Source organism: Ovis aries, chromosome 9 (assembly GCF_016772045.2).
Source record: "Ovis aries strain OAR_USU_Benz2616 breed Rambouillet chromosome 9, ARS-UI_Ramb_v3.0, whole genome shotgun sequence".
Lineage (NCBI taxonomy): Eukaryota > Metazoa > Chordata > Mammalia > Artiodactyla > Bovidae > Ovis > Ovis aries.
The window spans coordinates 30,703,409-30,722,726 of record NC_056062.1 but is presented as its reverse complement, the minus strand read 5'-3'; positions in this window follow the sequence as shown (position 1 = coordinate 30,722,726).

The following is a 19,318-nucleotide window of genomic DNA, read 5'->3' as shown; positions in this document are numbered from 1 at the left end:
TGTTCATGAGGTTCTCATAGCAAGAGTACTGAAGTGGTTTGCCATTCCCTTCTCCAGTGGACCACGTTTTGTCAGAACTCTCCACCATGAACCATCTGTCCTGGGTGGCCCTACACAGCATGGCTCATAGTTTCACTGAGTTAGACAAGTCTGTGGTCTATGTGATCAGATTGGTTAATTTTCTGTGATTTTGGTTTTCAGTCTGCCCTCTGATGGAGAAGGACAAGAGGCTTATGGAAGCTTTCTAACGCGAGAGACTCACTGAGGGGGAAACTAGATCTTATTCTGATGGGCAGAGCCATGCTCAGTAAATCTTTAATCCAATTTTCTGTTGATGGGTGGAGCTGTGTTCCTTCCCTGCTATTGGAGAAGGAAATGGCAGCCCACTCCAGTACTCTTGCCTGGAAAATCCCATGGACTGAGGAGCCCAGTAGGCTAAAGTCCATGGGGTCACAAAGAGTCAGACAGGACTGAGCGACTAAAGTTTTTAAACTTTAAACTATGGTGGAGGTAATGAAGATAATGGTGACCTCCTTCAAGAGATCCCATGCATGCACTGCTACACTCAGTGCTGCCAACCCTGCAACAGGCCACCGCCAACCCATGCCTCCGATGGAGACTCCTGGACACTCACAGGCAAATCTGGGTCAGTCTCTTGTGGGGGTCACTGCTCCTTTCTCCTGGGTCCTGGTGCACAAAGTTCTGTGTGTGCCCTCCAAGAATCTGTTTCCCCAGTCCTGTGTAACTTCTGGCAGCTCTATGGTGAGGTTAATGGCGACCTCTTCCAAGAGGACTTATGCCACACCCAAGTCTACTGCACTCAGAGCCCCTGCCTCTGCAGCAGCCCACTGCTGACCTGTACCTCCACAGGAGACACTCAAACACAGCTCTGGCTCAGTCTCTGTGGGGTCTCTGGGTCTTGGTGTGCACAAGGTTTGTTTGAGCCCTCCAAGCATCTCTGGCGGGTATGGGGTTTGATTCTAAATGCAATTTTGCCCTTCCTATCATCTTGCTGAGGCTTCTCCTTTGCCCTTGGATGTAGGGTATCTTTTTTGGTGGGATCCAGCATTCTCCTATTGATGGTTGTTCTGCAGTGAGCTGTAATTTTGGAGTTCTCGTAGTAGAAGATGAGCACACGTCCTTCTACTCAGCCATCTTGGAGTGAACTTGGAGTTGTGGATGTGACTGGTAATGGAAGTAAAGTCCAATGCTGTAAAGAGCAACACTGCATAGAAACCTGGAATGTCAGGTCCATGAATCAAGGTAAATTGGAAGTGGTCAAACAGGAGATGGCAAGAGTGAATGTCGACATTCTAGGAATCAGTGAACTAAAATGGACTGGAATGGGTGACTTTAACTCAGATGAACATTATATCTACTATTGTGGGAAACAATCCCTTAGAAGGAATGAAGTAGCCATCATAGTCAACAAAAGAGTACTTGCAGTACTTAGATACAATCTCAAAAATGACAGAATGACCTCTGTTTGTTTCTAAGGCAAACCATTCAATATCACAGTAATCCAAGTCTATGCCCCAACCAGTAACACTGAAGAAGCTGAAATAGAATGGTTATATGAAGACCTACAAGACCTTTTAGAACTAACACCCAAAAAAGATGTCCTTTTCATTATACGGGACTGGAATGCAAAAGTAGGAGGTCAAGAGATACCTGGAGTAACAGGCAAATTTGGCCTTGGAGTACAGAATGAAGCAGGGCAAAGGCTAACAGAGTTTTGCCAAGAGAACACACTGGTCATGGCAAACATCCTCTTCTAACAACACAAGAGAAGACTCTATACATGGACATCACCAGATGGTCAACACCAAAATCAGATTGATTATATTCTTTGCAGCCAAAGATGGAGAAGCTCTATACAGTCAGCAAATACAAGACTGGAGCTGACTGTGGCTCAGATCATGAACTCCTTATTGCCAAATTCAGACTTAAATTGAAGAAAGTAAGGAAAACCACTAGACCATTCAGGTATGACCTAAATCAAATCCTTTATGATTATACAGTGGAAGTGACAAATAGATACAAGGGATTAGATTTGATAGACAGAGTACCTGAAGAACTATGATCTGAGGTTCCTGACATTGTACAGGAGGCAATGATCGAGATAATCCCCAAGAAAAAGAAATTCAAAAAGGCAAAATGGTTGTCTGAGGAGGCCTTACAAATAGCTAAGTACATAAGAGAAGCTAAAGGCAAAGGAGAAAAGGAAAGATGCAGAATTTCAAAGAATAGCAAGGAGAGATAAGAAAGCCTTCCTCACTCATCAATGCAAAGAAATAGAGGAAAATGATAGAATGGGAAAGACTAGAGCCCTCTTCAAGAAAATTAGAGATGACAAGGGAACATTTCATGCAAAAATGGGCTCAATAAAGGAAAGAAATGGCATGGATCTAACAGAAGCAGAATATATTAAGAAGAGGTGGCATGAATACACAGAAGAACTATACAAAAAAAGATCTTCATGACCCAGATAACCATGATGGTGTGATCACTCACCTAGAGCCAGACATCCTGGAATACAAAGTCAAGTGGGCCTTAGGAAGCATCACTATGAACAAAGCTAGTGGAGGTGATGGAATTCCAGCTGAGCTATTTAAAATCCTAAAAGATGATGCTGTGCAAGTGCTGTACTCAATATGCCAGCACATTTGGAAAACAGCAGTGGCCACAGGACTGGAAAAGTCAGTTTTCATTCCAATCCCAAAGGAACGCAATGCCAAAGAATGCTCAAACTACCACACAATTGCACTCGTCTCACAGGCTAGCAAAGTAAATCTCAAAATTCTGCAAGCCAGGTTTAAACAGTACCTGAACTGATAACTTCCAGATGTTCAAGCTGGATTTAGAAAAGGCAGAGGAACCAGAGATCAAATTGCCAACATCCACTGGATCATCAAAAAAGCAAGAAAGTTCCAGAAGAACATCTACTTCTGCTTTATTGACTGTGTCAAAGCCTTTGACTGTGTGGATCACAACAAAGTGTGGGAAATTCTTCAAGAGATGAAAACACCAGACCACCTGACCTGCCTCCTGAGAAATCTGTATGCAGGTCAAGAAGCAACAGTTAGAACTGGACATGGAACAACAAACTGGTTCCAAATTGGGAAAGGGGTACATCAAGGCTGTATATTGTCACTCTGCTTATTTAGCTTATATCATGCAAAATCCAGGCTGGATGAAGCACAAGCTGGAATCAAGATTGTCAGGAGAAATATCAATAACCTCACATATGCAGATGACACCACCCTTACGGCAGAAAGCAAAGAAGAATAAAAAGCCTCCTAATGAAAGTGAAAGAGGAGAGTGAAAAAGCTGGCTTAAAATTCAGCATTCAGAAAGCTAAGATCATGGCATCCGGTCTCATCACTTCATGGCAAATAGACAGGGAAACAATGGAAATAGTGAGAATTTCTTTTTGGGGGGGCTCCAAAATCACTGCAGATGGCAACTGCAGCCATGAAATTAAAAGATACCTGCTCCATGGAAGAAAGGCTATGACCAACCTAGACAGTCTATTGGAAAGCAGATACATTACTTTACCAGCAAAAGTCCAACTAGTCAAAGCTATGGTTTTTTTCAGTAGTCACATATGGATGTAAGAGTTGGACTATAAAGAACACTGAGCACCAAAGAACTGATGCTTTTGAGCTGTAGTGTTGGAGAAGACTCTTGAGAGTCCCTTGGACTACAAGGGGATCCAACCAGTCAATCCTAAAGGAAATCAGTCCGAATATTCACTGGAAGGACTGATGCTGAAGCTGAAACTCCAATACTTTGGCCACCTGATGTGAAGAACTAACTTATTAGAAAAGACCCTGATGCTGGGAAAGATTGAAGGCAGGAGAAGAAGGGGATGACAGAGGATGAGATGATCGGATGACAACACTGACTTGATGGAATTGAGTTTGGGTAATGGACAAGGAGGCCTGGCATCTCTGTGACCCCCACTTTGGAGACAATTACATTGCAATGATTATGAAAAGATTTGTATAATGATCTTTCTTTATATCATGACTTGCATCAGCAAGATTTTGAGTTAGGTTTTAATAAACTTTTGTTTCTCTTAGAACTGATAGGAAATTGTGGGATAAATTTCAGTTGAGAAAGATAAAAAAAAAAATGAGTAAAACATTGTCTTCTTGAAGCCTAAAATCTAATGGATCAAACCGACTTGAAAGCACCAGAACAACAACAAAAAAGTCCTAATATAATATACAAGAAAGAAAAGAACAAATAACTTGTTGTATGAGTATAAGAGAAGAAGACAGTCATTCTGCCTGGAAGCTGAGGAGGGAAGAGGCACATTTTCCCACAATATTATCAGCACAGTTCATTCTATACATTACTATATATAGTAATGGGTTAACATGGCAAATTTATATCATATACATTTTGTTTTAATTGGAGCTGGATTTAGAAAAGGCAGAGGAACCAGAGATCAAATTGCCAACATCCGTTGGATCATCAAAAAAGCAAGAAAGTTCCAGAAAAACATCTATTTCTGCTTTATTGACTACGCCAAAGTCTTTGACTGTGTGGATCAACACAAACTGTGGAAAATTCTTCAAGAGATGGAAATACCAGACCACCTGACCTGTCTCCTGAGAAATCTGTATGCAGGTCAAGAAGCAATAGTTAGAACTGTACATGGAACAACAGACTGGTTCCAAATTGGGAAAGGAGTACATAAAGGCTGTATATTGTCACCCTGCTTATTTAGCTTATATACAGAGAACATCATGTGAAATGCTGGGCAGGATGAAGCACAAGCTGGAATCAAGATTGCCGGGAGAAATATCAATAACCTCAGATATGCAGATGACACCATCCTTATGGCAGAAAGCTAAGAAGAACTAAAGGGCCTCTTGATGAAAGTGAAAGAAGAGAGTGAAAAAGTTGACTTAAAACTCAACATTCAGAAAACTAAGATCATAGCATCCAGTCCCATCACTTCATGGCAAATAGACAGGGAAACAATGGAAACGGTGACAGACTATTTTCTTGGGCTACAAAATCACTGCAGATGGCGACTGAAGCCATGAAATTAAAAGACTCTTGCTCCTTGGAAGGAAAGTTATGACCAACCTAGATAGCATATTGAAAAGCAGAGACATTACTTTGCCAGCAAAGGTCCATCTTGTCAAAGCTATGATTTTTCTAGTAGTCATGTATGGATGTGAGAGTTGGACTATAAAGAAGATGAGTGCTGAAGAATTGATGCTTTTGAACTGTGGTGTTGGAGAAGATTCCTGAGAGTCCCTTGGACTGCAAGGAGATCCTAAAGGAAGTCAGACCTGAATATTCACAGAAGAGACTGATGCTGAAGCTGAAACTCTAATAATTTGGCCACCTGATGCAAAGAGCTGACTCATTAGAAAACACCCTGATGCTGGGAAAGATTGAAGGCAGTAGGAGAAGGGGACGACAGAGGATGAGATGGCTGGATGGCATCACCGCCTCATTGGACATGAGTCTGAGCAAGCCCCAGGAGTTGCTGATGGACAGGGAAGCTTGGCGTGCTGCCGTTCATGGGGTTGCAAAGAGTCAGACGTGACTGAGTGACTGAACTGAACTGAACTGAACGGATTGCTTTATAATTTTTTGTTAGTCTGCTGTACAACAAGTGAAACAGCTAAATCTATCTCTCTCTCTATCTATATATATCCCCTTCCTCTTGAGCCTCCCTCCCAAGTGGAAAGGAAGAGTCAACTTTGATTAAAAGGGCTTTTTCAGTGCCTCTTGTTCATACCATGCAATGAACTGTAGAACTCACTAAACATTTCACTGCATTAATAGAAGGAAGCAGACATTTTTATATATTTAATAAGAAAGTGGGAAATGTCAATTTAATTAAACAAAAATTTATAGAATCCATAAAATGCTAAGAATTCTAGTTATAACTACTGATACAGTGAAGACATTTTCCACAAGGAACTTAGAATTTATCTGAAGATGCTTAGTGTTAGAGAATCTGCCTATCTTCATCTATATTTGCAGGAAAAGTCAGTATGAAAACTTTAAATTCTGTTTTAATTATATTACAAAAGAGGTTTTGTTCATTTCCATGCTTACTACACTTATAAGAGGACTTTCCTGATGACTTAGTGGTAAAGAACTTGTCTGCCAATACAGGAGATGCAAGTTTGATCCCTGGCTCAGGAAGATCCCCTGGAGAAGGAAAGGACAACCCACTCCAGTATTCTTGCCTGGGAAATCCCATGGACAGAAGGAGCCTGGTGGTACATTCCATAGGGTTGCAAAAGAGTCAGTCGCGACTTAAGAAATAAACAACAACAACAACCACTTACAGACCCACTCTGCCCAGGAAGAATTACTGGGGGAGCCAGGAAACTGACTCAAAAACAAAAAAAAAAAGAGCACCTAATAAAAGTGTCATTGAGTCCTAAGCAGTTATAATTCTCCTGAGGTCTAGCTTTTTGATTTTTAAAAAGGTTTCTTCTTGTTTTTGACCTCCCTGTATATTCTTGCCATTAATCCTCAGTTTATGGTGAACTAGTTCTTGCCAATAAATAGCTTTCTAGTTAAGAAATGAGCGGACTGGTGCTCACTCTCACTTTCTTTGGTTGTCTTTGTGATGTAGTTTTCCCTCTCTTAACCCTTGCTTGCAGTTGATTTTATAGAAAAAGATTCAGAGCAACTCGTACTCTCTTGTCTGCAAGAGAAGGAGAGTTTACAAGGTTTGCATTAGTCAGAGGAGAGTTATCATTTGGCCAAGTGCTTCTAAGTCATTTTCCAATTGAAATAAGAAATATCCTTTACAAGTCATTGTAAAAACTTCTGTCCAAGGCTACCATTCTCAGTATTTAAATTTGCCCCCTAGAGCACATCTGTCTGCCTTTTTTCACAAGCCCCATTCCCTCAGCGCTAATGAGAACCTCATGCCATCCAGTCTAAGAGCAGGATTTGGAGCCATTTCTCCCCAATTAATGTAAAGCATGTCAATCTGGGCCCTATGGAGTATGGTTGGCTTTTCTTACTGCTGAATCTGGCTCCTAGGTGGTTTTGAATCAGCTTGAAGGTTTCATCTCTTAGTATCATATTGATTCTTAATTCCCTTCTTACAGAATCCAGTGAGATGTATTTAATTTTCTGAGAGGCTAAGCTTCTTCTCATATCCTGGTGAGATCTGTAAGAGATAAAGGTGAGCTTTGTGAAGAAGAAAAAGTCCTTCTGCGAATGCCTATCTTTCCCTTAGTCTTACAAAATGATTTTGTTTGGTAAGTGATTAAAGCTGGTTTGGATAGCCAGCAAACTCAGGAGTAGATTTATAGCCTCAAAAACAATACTTTCCAAGATTTCCTTTCAGAAAGCATGGCCCAGGGGCATCCCTTTTATTGAGCTGAGTCTCTAAGGAGTTGCATCAGAAGCAAAGATTTAAGCTTCTTTCCTAAGAGATCTTGACATTTTATGGTTTTCTATAAAAATATTGAGAACGAAGTAGTCAGGAATCCTTGTCCCCTTTTCTTCTCTGAGTTGTAGGTGTGCTTTGCCTCACAGCATAATCAGCTACTTTTATCCTTGTGACTTTATATTATCTCTGCATTATCTCCTCAGTTTACTGTGTCAACAGCCGTTACCCCATAGACCTGATCTGGGGAGAAAAATGAGGAAAATTCTACATATTCATGTTTTGGGATGTAATAATGTAGCATCAGGGAAAAACAAAACCAGTCTTCTTGTCTTCCCCAAATATCAAGAAAGGTAAGAAAAAGAAAGATGTCACTTGAGGAGAGCCTGTCTGTCTTTACTATTTTAGGATTTTGCATATAAATATTTTTACTAACTCAATGTAAAATTTTGAACTTTGCTCCAAGAAAAAGTGCAATATTTGAAGTGTTTTGGATTGTTCAGAAAATTCTAATCGCTAAAGAAATTTCCTTATGCATCATTGCTTTCCTATAATATAGATTGTTACCTGCTTCACCCTTCAGAATGTGATCTCTATTAGAACAAGAAGCGTTTTGTTTATTTGATTTTATCTATAGTGCCTAACATAGAATGTGCCAGGTAAACAGCAAGTTTAATAAATTCTGGTTCAATTGAAAAATCCTGTTCAATTGTTGATTTCTTTTTGCAGAACTGAACAAATGTAAGTTTATTTTTCTTTACATAAAAATGAATCTAATTCAATTCTCTGTCACCCCCTAGCTAACACATGAAGGAGGGTGATGGAATGTGCTTTAATGCTACTATTTGTTTGTGTGTCTCCAGACCAAACTGATTATCCTGAGTGTAAGAACCATGTCTATTTCAAATGTACGTCCCCAGCACTGAAGATGTCCATGTAATACTTGCTAAGTAAAGGAAGAGAATGATCAGACAGGATAAATTCATGGTTCTTACACAAGGGTTAAACTCCTGACATATGCATTAGCACAAAAATAGGTAGGCACAGTAATAGATCTGACAGTTATGGCCCATTAATTGAAATTGCATAAAAAGTAGATGCTATCATGAATCTATGTGGTCCATTTAAGGACCCATTGTCCTTGCCCTAAACTCATCTTTAAAGTGTTTCAGTATTAAAATACACTTTGTATAAGTATTAACTAGACTCAGCAGCATGAGATGTCTGGGAAACAGGCAATGAACAAAGAAGAAATAAATTGCCAACATCTGAATTTTTTTCTAGCTCTGTACTGTTTGCCTCAACTGTTCTCTTGTGAGAAAGATCCTTCATTTCATGGTGAGAATAGCTTCCCCGATGGCTCAGTGGTAAAGAATCTGCCTGCAGTGCAGGAGATGTGGGTTTGATCCCTGGGTGGGGAAGATCCTCAGAGAAGGAAGTGGCAATCCACTCCAGCATCTTTGCCTGGGAAATCCCATGAACAGAGGAGCCTGGCAGGCTACAGTCCATGGGGCTGCAAAAAAAGCCAGACGGGATTTAGTGAATAAACAACAACATTAAGTAATTGCATTGTGTCTAATGATATGTTAAGAACTTTACATGAACACCCTTGTGTAATTCTCAACTCACACTTATAAGTAGTAATATAACCTCTTATAAAGAGAAATAGAACAGAAGCTTTGAGTGTTCAAGTATCTTATCCATCACACAGCAAAAAGCAGGGTCGAGATTGAAACACGTTTATTCTTCTGATATTGCAGTGAAAAGCTCTGTACATGAGCACATGGACTTATGAAGAGGATAGAAAAAGTCAATTATGCCTCAGTATGAGATGGCTGGATGGCATCACTGACTCGATGGACGTGAGTCTGAGTGAACTCCAGGAGTTGGTGATGAATAGGGAGGCCTGGTGTGCTGCGATTCATAGGGTCACAAAGATTCGGACACCACTGAGCAACTGAACTGAACTGAACTGATGTGCCTCATGCTCAGTTGTATCTGACTCTTTGGACCTCATGGACTGTTGACACATCAAGTTGATGCATCATAGGTGCTCAATAAAAGCTGATGCATCATAGGGAAGTTGACTCATCACAGGTGCTCAGTAAAAGATTGATCACATGGGGCAGGCTGCCTCCAGATGCAATGAAATGAGATGATTCACTGTAAGTCTTTAAATTGGAGTTGAACAAATCTTTTAGAAGATATTGAGGAGAGGTTCTTTGCATCACAAGAGTGAAATTAAATAATCTCTATGTGGTTTCCAAATCTGTGATCTAATTAGCTTACAATTACATGACAATCTATGTATTTTAGGAAAAAATAAGAGAGGAGGGAATATTAAAGAGGGAGCAAGAGGGAGAAAAAGAAAAAGAGAGGGAAGAGAAGGATCTAATATTCAGTTATTTCTGGAAGCCAGGAGTAAATAGCCTAAACTCTTACCGATTTGCCAAATCTGCTTTGAAGGGTCATCCTACCTTGAAGAGTTTCCCTAGTGGCTCAGAAGGTAGAGCATCTGACTGCAATGCAGGAGACCTGGGTTCTATCCCTGGGTCAGGAAGATCCTCTGGAGAAGGAAATGGCAACCCACTCCAGTACCTTTGCCCAGAAAATCCCATGGACAGATGAGCCTCTGGTCCAGGAGGCTACAGTCCATGGGGTCGCAAAGAGTCAGACACAACTGAGCGACTTCACTTTCCTACCTTGTAGGGAGGTAGAAAGGAATAAATCTCTAATTTATGGAAGAAGTTAAAGCAATGATGGAAATAGCCAAGCCACCCAGGATTCCTCCAAATAATTCATAATTAGCTTCTCTGCAAATCCCCTTTTCCCTATTGCCACATGTAATGCAATGAAAACCAGCACACAGCTGTCTCACCTCCCAGGGTTTGATTGCCCCATCCTCATGTAAAAGAGTATTCTCCTGGTGGAGTTCTTTAGGAGTTTCAGAGTTTAGAAACCAAGTCAACTGTCAGCCAACTTTGTCAAATAGGTTTGAGGCTATATTCAGTATATATTCATTTGGAAACTGAGAATCAGTGCTCAATTTGCTCTTCCTTGGCCAATTTTGTGCAACATATATTTGCTTCTGTGCTGACCAAGGCTAACATTTACTCAGAGCATTGGGGTCTTCTTCCAAAAGAAGAGGATCTAGACCATTTCAATAAAATTAATTAGGCTAGCTCGTGTGGCATAGATTACAAAGTACTATATATTTTCTTACTCAACCAAGTCATTGGCTGCTTTTCTTATTTTGCTTTGATTAAATTGCCTTCAGCAAAGAAAAATCTCTTTGATTTAGATTTTTGAAAGAGATATCATCCCATCTAACTTGGCCCTAACTCCAAGGAACTCCCAACTTCTTAGCATGTAACGCCACTTCCCCTTAACTGTTATCTATATTGCCAGCCAACTGGATGTCTCAATCATGACTGATTTCTTTGGAACCATGACTTGATTAAAATTCCAATTGCTGAGTGATTCAGGCAGGGAGGCCTTGTCCATTGACTAGCAAGATGTATGAAGTGGATATGAATCTTTCCCCCACCCTGGGGAACTTCGCTCTCCACAAGTCAATTATAAATGTCCAATGAGCTTAGAGCTAAGGTTCAGAAAAATAACAAAAATTCAGTGTTCAACTCAGAACATGCACACTTGCATTAAAACAATAAAATTTTAGAATAGTGAAAGCTCATATATTAAACTGCACTTTTTAAAGTTACTGATGGGCTATCATTTGCAGGGTGCTGTGGAAGATGCTATGTTATAACATCTGGATCTCCCCTTAGCATGAGGTACTTATTGCCTAGTTGCTGTGAGTATTGGCTGCTGTCAACTCATAGCTAATTACTCTGAGAATTGTCTCAGTTGAAGGAAGTTTGCCCAAGTTTGCAAGCCCTCAGGCTGGCCAGGCAAGAATGTAATGGCTTCCTTCTTTTGCCTCAAAGTGGTGTAACTCTGAAGCTCATTTCAGATCTTGGGTGATGAGCAAGGTCTCCACTGCAATTTTCTGTCACCACTCAGCTTTTTTCCTCTGTCCAGTTGTGCTTTCCTACCCCTTTGGAGTCTTGTTGCCAAGACTATTGCTCAATAATCTCTTGTATAAATCTCCATCTTGGAGTTGTTTCCCAAGCATTTTTATCTAACAAAAATACTCTTCTAGATACTAGATGGTATTTAGAGATGGTTTTGCTTACAATAGTGAATACTTAAACGCCTCTGCTTACTCGAAATGGTCTGGGAGAGACATGATCAGTAACTGACTACTCTCTAAAAAAGAAGCCCATTCCTCCCCTCTGCAATGCAGAATTCTGCTCTCTTTTCTTTGCCTTCATGGTGCTCTCTGCAAACTTATGCTTCTATTCTACTCATTCTATTCTCATTTTGTTGTCATAAGTCTCTTGCAAAACGTTATGAGTGTTCTGGAGACAAGGATTTATTTTAGCACCAACTCCAATAAAGAAGTGAAGTGTGAAAGTCACTCAGTCGTGTCCAACTCTTTGCAACCCCATATACGGTCCATGGAATTCTCAAAGCCAGAATACTGGAGTAGGTAGCCATTTCATTCTCCAGGGGATCTTCCCAACCCAGGGATCGAACCCAGGCCTCCTGTATTGCAGGTGGATTCTTTACCAGCTGAGCTACTAGGAAATGTAGTAGGTCCTAAGCAATTTGTGTTGAAAGAAGAAGGAATGAATGAACAAAAAAGGTAAGACAATTTGAAAGTTGAATGCAAAAAATATGCCTATAGAATGGTAAAAATTCAGAAACAAGGTGGAATTTAGATTCAGCCTTGAAGAAATTTAGCAGGTTTGGGGCATATGGGTATTTCAAACTGAGAAAGCAACATTGACTGTCACATGGAAGTAAGTGATTAAGTCAGATATTTGTGTCATAATAATGGCAGCCTATTCAATTCTAATCTTTTTAAAAAAAAGTCAAAAACAAGGAGCCTTGGAACTTCCCTGGCCATCAGTGGTTAAGATTCCATGCTCCCAGTGCAGGGGGAATGGGTTCAATCCCTGGTCAGAGAATTAGGACCCTGCATGCCAGTGCAAATAAATAAGTAAATAATAAAATAAACATAGAGCTGCTTAAAGAAAAAAAGAAACAAGGAGTCTTGACAGAAATACAACAAAATATTTCTTAGAACTGCTAGTCAGTATTTCAACAGCATTATGTGAGGGCTCAGGACCAGAAACTCTAATATGAGAAATGTCAGTCACTTGGATTGTTTCTCTAGAAAAGCGAGCTCCCCATCTCTATTTGTCTGCTCACTCTTCTATTTCGTTGGAAGCCCTATCTTCAGACCATTTTGACCTCTCAAAAACTGAATAGAGATTGTATGAGACTGTGAGTACATGAAGAGAGATAATCTTCCCAGCAGTGACCAGATATCAATTTCTGATTCAGTTTCCATGGTCAGCAGGGGTAGCAGGAGACACTTTGGAAATGGAGTCTAAACTAGCTTATGAATGGGCAGAAGAGTGAATGCAGCAGGTGGGGAGCTATGGGAAGCATTTGCTAATGGGCAAAGCTCTTTATGGTTAAAAAAATTTCCATTCTTAATAGTGGTAATCATTATCAAGTTCAACAACAATTTTCCTTGTTAAATTTTATAATCCAGGGTCTGTGTGTGTATGTGTATGAGTGTGTGTGTGTGCGTGTGTAACAGGTTGGATTAAATATTTAAATTGTGGCAGCAGATTTCTGCCCAATATTATATGTGTATTAAACTAACCATTCCTTGAGTACATTTAATGCTAGAGAGAAGTCATGTTAAATAGAGTACCTTGCTTTGTAAGATCCCTTTGTCCAGGCTAAAGAGTTGCCACATGTAAACCTCAAAGTGGACAGATTCCAAAACAAGCAGCATCTGTAGCAGTTTTATATGTGCCAAGACCCAAATATGAGAGTGAATAAAGCTTCACTTTTTAATCTTCAAAACCCTAGACTTACATGTGTCAGTGATAGAAGCGCTGGGGGAGCAGTGACACATAAAATACTACCATGTGTTAAGTGCTGTGACAGAGAGGAAGGAAAAAAGTGCACTGGGTGCAGCTCTCCCTGTAAAGGTCAAAGATGTCTCAATAGAAGAGGTAACATTGGATCTTAAGTAACAAGAAGCACTGGCCACATGGAGAAGTTGGGGAGGAGAGGTCAACAAAGGGACCAGTGTGTGCAAGGCCAGAGCATCGGAAAACATCAAAAAATGTCAGAATAATGGGGAAAAAAACTAATAGCAGAAACTAAATAGGTTATTTTGGTGTGTGTGAGCAAGGTAAAGAACAGATAAAAGAATTAGACAATAAGGAGGCTGTTGCCAAAAGTCATGGAGGACATGTGACCTCCAGTTGACCCACAAGCTAGAACCCAGCAATTGGAGCCTTCTTGTCCCCTGACCTGTCCTTGGAACATCCTCTCTGCCTACCACTCCTGCAGTGGGAGGTGTTTTTCAATGACATAGTCTTTTTTTTTTTGGTCCCATCCTGTGGCACTTGGGATCTTAGTTCCCCAACCAGGGATCCAACAATGCTCCCTGCATTGGGAGTGTGAAGTTCTAAACACTGGATCACCAGGGAAGTACTAACAAGGTTATAGTCTTGAGAGAGAAAGATTAAATGAGTTAATATATGTGAAGAAACACATATATTTGGAACAAAGCCTGGCACACACTAAGTATTAGGTTAAGTTTTCCTTACTATTGCAAGGTGGATTTTAAAATGCCTTCATTTCTTGCCTCCTTTTCAACACCATTTGGAGCAGGTACATTCTTCCTTTCTCCCTTACTGTTTCTCTATCTTTCAAACAAACCCTCTCTTGGGAAGACATCTTCCAGATAAATGATTCCTGACTGACTTGAAGAATGTCACTTCCTGCCAGGAACTCAGGACAGTTCTGAGTGAGCAATCCTCAGTCACTCACGTTTCACAACTCAATCCTTCCCTCCTGCAACTCTCAGGTTGCAGTCAAACCTAGAGGAACAAAAGGTTTCAGGTCAAAGGATTGGAAATGCTAATTGCAATGCTAATGCTAACTTTGGCACCTCCTTGTATGTGTAGTCTTATACATTTCACTAGACCTTATCCATACATAGGTCCTATCTTCCCAAAGAATTTTTCATGGGCAAACTCCTCTCTACTTCCCTATACACCAGAATACCTTTCACATTGTTGGTTTAAAACAGGTGTCCAGCAATACACGCCAAATAACACTCAGTTGTAAAGTTTTGGATTGGAGAATCACTAGTTGACTGATTTATATATATGGTTTATCTATATCTTCCATTGCATTGTGTTTAAAAGTTTCAAAGTTGGGACTTCCTTGGTTCCCAAGGCAAGGAGCCTAAGTTCGATCCCTGATCAGGGAGTTTGATTCCATATGCTGCAACTAAGACCCGGTGCAGTCAAATAAATATATATTTTTTAAGTTTCAAGGTCTCCCATTTCCTTGAACCACAAAACTTAAATTTCTACAGATATTCCACAATCTGCACAATCAATTCTACTTCACCTAAACAGTTTAATATAACCAGAACAGCTAATGTTTCTTGATTGTTTACTAGGTCGTGAGCATTGGTTCAAAAAATTTACCTTAATTTTGTTATTTATTAGTCATAAAAAGCAACAAGTTAGCTAGGTCATGTTATTATCACCTTACAGAGTAGAAAAAAGAGGCACAGATTTTTTAAGAGACATGCCCAATTTACTTACCAGTTCAGCAAATGGGGCTAGAATTTGACATCTCTCCAGCCCCAAAAGGCACTCTCCTGGTGGCTTAGCAGTAAAAAATCCTCTTGCAATGCAAGAGACACAGGACACATGGGTTCCATCCCTGGGTTGGGAAGATCCCCTGAAGGAGAACATGGAAACCCACTCCAGTTGTCCTTGCTGGGAAAATCCCATGGACAGAGGAACCTGGTGGATTATGGACCATGAGGTCACAAAGTGTTGGACACGAATAAAGTGAGTGAGCATGCTCACAACCCCCAAGGTTGCTTCCAGTTTTTCCCACTGAATAATCATCCCAGCGCATCCACTGGCAAGTCAATCTTTTTCAGATATGTACTGTCATCATTCTTTTCTCCATAATTTTACTCCTAAAGTTTCCTTGACAATAAAAGTCAGGATATCTTGAAGCCTCTCTTGATATCTACTACTAGAAGATTCCTCCCAATATGTGAACCATATAGACTTTCTCACTATATAAATGCATCTTCTGAATTATCATTTGTTTAGTTAAATATGCTCATGTATTTTTACATATGTTCTACTGAAAGTTTCCTTTGCTAGGCTTGTCTGCTTGGGAATTTGTCCTTCCTCCACTTTAATGGAGCCTAGAGCTAAATCCATATTCAATATTCAATACAGACAGAAAGTGGTAGATTCTCAGAGTGTTACCATAAGCACCCTGGATCCTGAATTCTCTATCAAATAGCAACCTGATGAGATGATTTCACTCATAACACTGAAACATCTGTATTTCCTGTCTGTGCAGCTCTCCATGGTGGCAACTGTGGGCACAAGAGTGGATTGCCAGACCTCCATGAATTGAGAGAGGCATGCACAAGTGACTGGCATACTTCGGTGATTAACTGACACCTATGTTAGAGTGACATATAAATTTCCACGGGAGTGAATAGAAAAAAAAATCAGTCATATTTAGAGAGTCTATGTGTTTTCCAATACCTGTTCTATTCTAGAAAAATAGGCAGTTTGAAGAAGACACAACAAAAAGCATAGAGTCACAATGAGTAAGTTACATGCATCTTCTCTAGAAACAGTGTTCAAAAGCTATTTAGAAGCCTGTCTTAAGTTTGCTTTCTCTCTCAGCTCCAGGGGTAAAGGTCTGAATTTCATAACTACAGTATCACTGCATCCAGTGTGCCTGTCAGAATTCCCTTTGGTAGCAGTTAGCATTTATTTTCAGAGAAGGCAATGGCACCCCGCTCCAGTACTTTTGCCTGGAAAATCCTTAGACAATGGCACCCCACTCCAGTACTCTTGCCTGGAAAATCCCATGGACGGTGGAGCCTGGTGGGTTACAGTCCATGGGATTGTGAAGAGTCAGACACGACTGAGCGACTTCCCTTTCACTTTTCACTTCCATGCATTGGAGAAGGAAATGGCAACCCACTCCAGGGTTCTTGCCTGGAGAATCCCAGGGACGGGGGAGCCTGGTGGGCTGCCGTCTATGGGGTCGCACAGAGCCGGACACGACTGAAGCGACTTAGCAGCAGCAGCAGCAGCAGCATTTATTTTACAAGCCTTATCTTGTTGGGAGAAGTTTTGACTGGAATAAGCTAAAGAAGAGAGTAGGGAAAAATAAATGGCTTCAAAGTTGAGCAAACAAGGAAACTATGAAATTGTAAAGCAAACTAATCCGTGGTAGAGATGTTTCTCCAAAAACTTCCACTGCTTTTATATCTGATGTTTTTCATCTAGACACGAGGCCAAGAATCCTTGCTACTACTCACCGATTCTTCCATTTAAAGTAACACACACAATAAAAACTCAGGAACTGCTTTGTTACAAGGTTGGCATGTGGGTAATCAGATTTCATGTGGACTTTAGCAAAAAAGTATATACAGCCTGCTCAAAAATAACAAATCAACTTATGTCAAGAATCAAACAAAAACCAGAGCTGTAAAAGAGAGAACGTCAGAGATTCATGCTTTTAAGCACGTTTATGATGAAGAGGATTAGGTTAGAAAAAGCACTAGTCTGGTGGGCTTGCAACTGAATTGTAGTTTAGCTCAGACTCCAATCTGTCCCCCTGCCAACTGTATATTCACTTCTGTCAGTGACCTTCTGCCACTTGAATGGAGTTAAGAGCACATGGGGGCATAGGGTTACAGAGGAAAAGGCAGGGGTTGATCTCAGTGGTTAGAAATCATTAGGGGTTAGAATAGGAGTGTGAATGAGCAGGAAATTTTAAACATGGCCTGTAGGCCCTGTCACTTTGCATCATGTCTTGATTTGATGTGTTATCCACACCCACATCCTATTCCCTCTAAGCTTTATTCTACTCTTTTGTGTCCTTAAACCATCTCTGCTCATATCTGCACCACATAATTGAGACCACATAGGAACCATGTAGGAATGATGTAAAGCTCTTACTAAAAAAAAAAAAAAAAAAAAAAAAACTTATATGCCACTAGAGTTAAAAAAAAAAATCATGCTAAGACAGGATGCGACTCTAAAACATGTTGAATCATGTTCTCCCAGGGTAGATGTGGCTTCCTGGAGAAAAGGAAACTTGCTGTGTTTACTAAGGAATGTCTTGCCAGTTCCTTTATGCCATCAGAAGTGGCTTATGCCTGAAAGTGTAAGTCACTGACTCTTTCAGCCAGCACTCTCATTCATGCACCTATGTCTTCACTTTTCTTCACTCTGCCCATCTTGATTATCCTTCCAGGTGTTCTGTATTTCATGCTTAAGCAAAACCTCACATGTTCCTGGAGCATTGCTCCTTCTGGAAAACTACATCCACTCTAGGTTTGTCAGTCTCTTATTCCTTTGAATTTCCAAAGCACAAGATTTCATATAGAAGTCATTTTCGCCTTTTGGTGCTATGGCTACTTCACATTCTGATGTAACCTATGATCCCCTTTTAGAAAGAATGTAAAATATTTTTCAAATTCATAAAATAACACACAAAGGATTATAATAGAAACCAATGTGTGGAAGAGCTTCCCAGGAAGCACAGTGGTAAAGAATCGCCTGCCAATGCAGGAAATGCAGGAGATGCAAGTTCAATCCCTGGGTTGGGAAGATCCCCTGGAGGAAGAAATGGCAACACACTCCAGTATTCCTGCCTGGAAAATTCCACAGACAGAGGAGACTGGCAAGCTACAGCCCATAGGATCACAAAGAGTCAGACACGATAAGAGTGACTGAACACAATATTTGGAAACACAGCTAAAATGGTAAACAAATTTGTGATATAATACATGATGCTTTATTAATACACTAAGAATAAAGATGTAGTAGAAAGTCTAATTACTTAATTTCAAAGTAGTGGTGACTTAATATTTTGAAATATCTGCAACAGTGAAGTATGAGATGACAAACTAGAAATCTAATGACAGTTCACAAGTATTGCTAAGACCATTGTGTGCATGTGCTCTGTGTTTGTGTGTGCGGTATTTTCCTACATTCATCATGGAAGAAAATGCAAGATTTCAGATAGAGAAGCTAGTGAATATTCCTGAATTCTCCTAGGTTGTGAGCCCCTTAATTTTAACTTAGAGAAATCCCATCATCTGTCTTATTATTATAACTAGTTGGTAAAATCAGGACATGGGCACTCATCTTTCTCTCTATATACCTCCTTCAATGAAGAGACTAGTTCTTAGCCCCTGGTAGTAGCTGAACCAGAAGTTTTTGAACATACCAAAATGAAATTAAAGACCAACTTATGTGAAGCCAAACCAACCACAAGCATTCCCAGAATTAGTTAATTATATTTTTGTTTGACATAATTTCTATTTTGTCTTGTAGTATACATAATTGCTTGCATTCTTGTCTCTTCCAGTAAATTCTATCTTTTTAAGATTGGACTTTGCATCTGGTTCTCTCTGTTCAGGTAATGAGAGCCTAAACTCAAGTGGCTGTAAGAGTACATCTGTGGAATAGGTTAATATAATATAATGAGAATGAAGAATTGATATATTTCTCATGACAGTAAGGTGAGCCAAAGTTTGATGCAAGATTTTGGACTAGAGATTCTTGGAAAATTAATAGGAAAGTTAAAGTACAATGAGTGTGGTTGGGGGCTCACAACTTAACGTTCTTCCATTCCTTTCTATATTGAAATGTCAATGTCTTCCCCCTTTAGACTACAACACAATCTGTAATTGTCTGAAATGTGACAGAATGTGAAATATGATACTACAGAAAATTGGCCTTGAAAATTCTAAAACATTAGTCA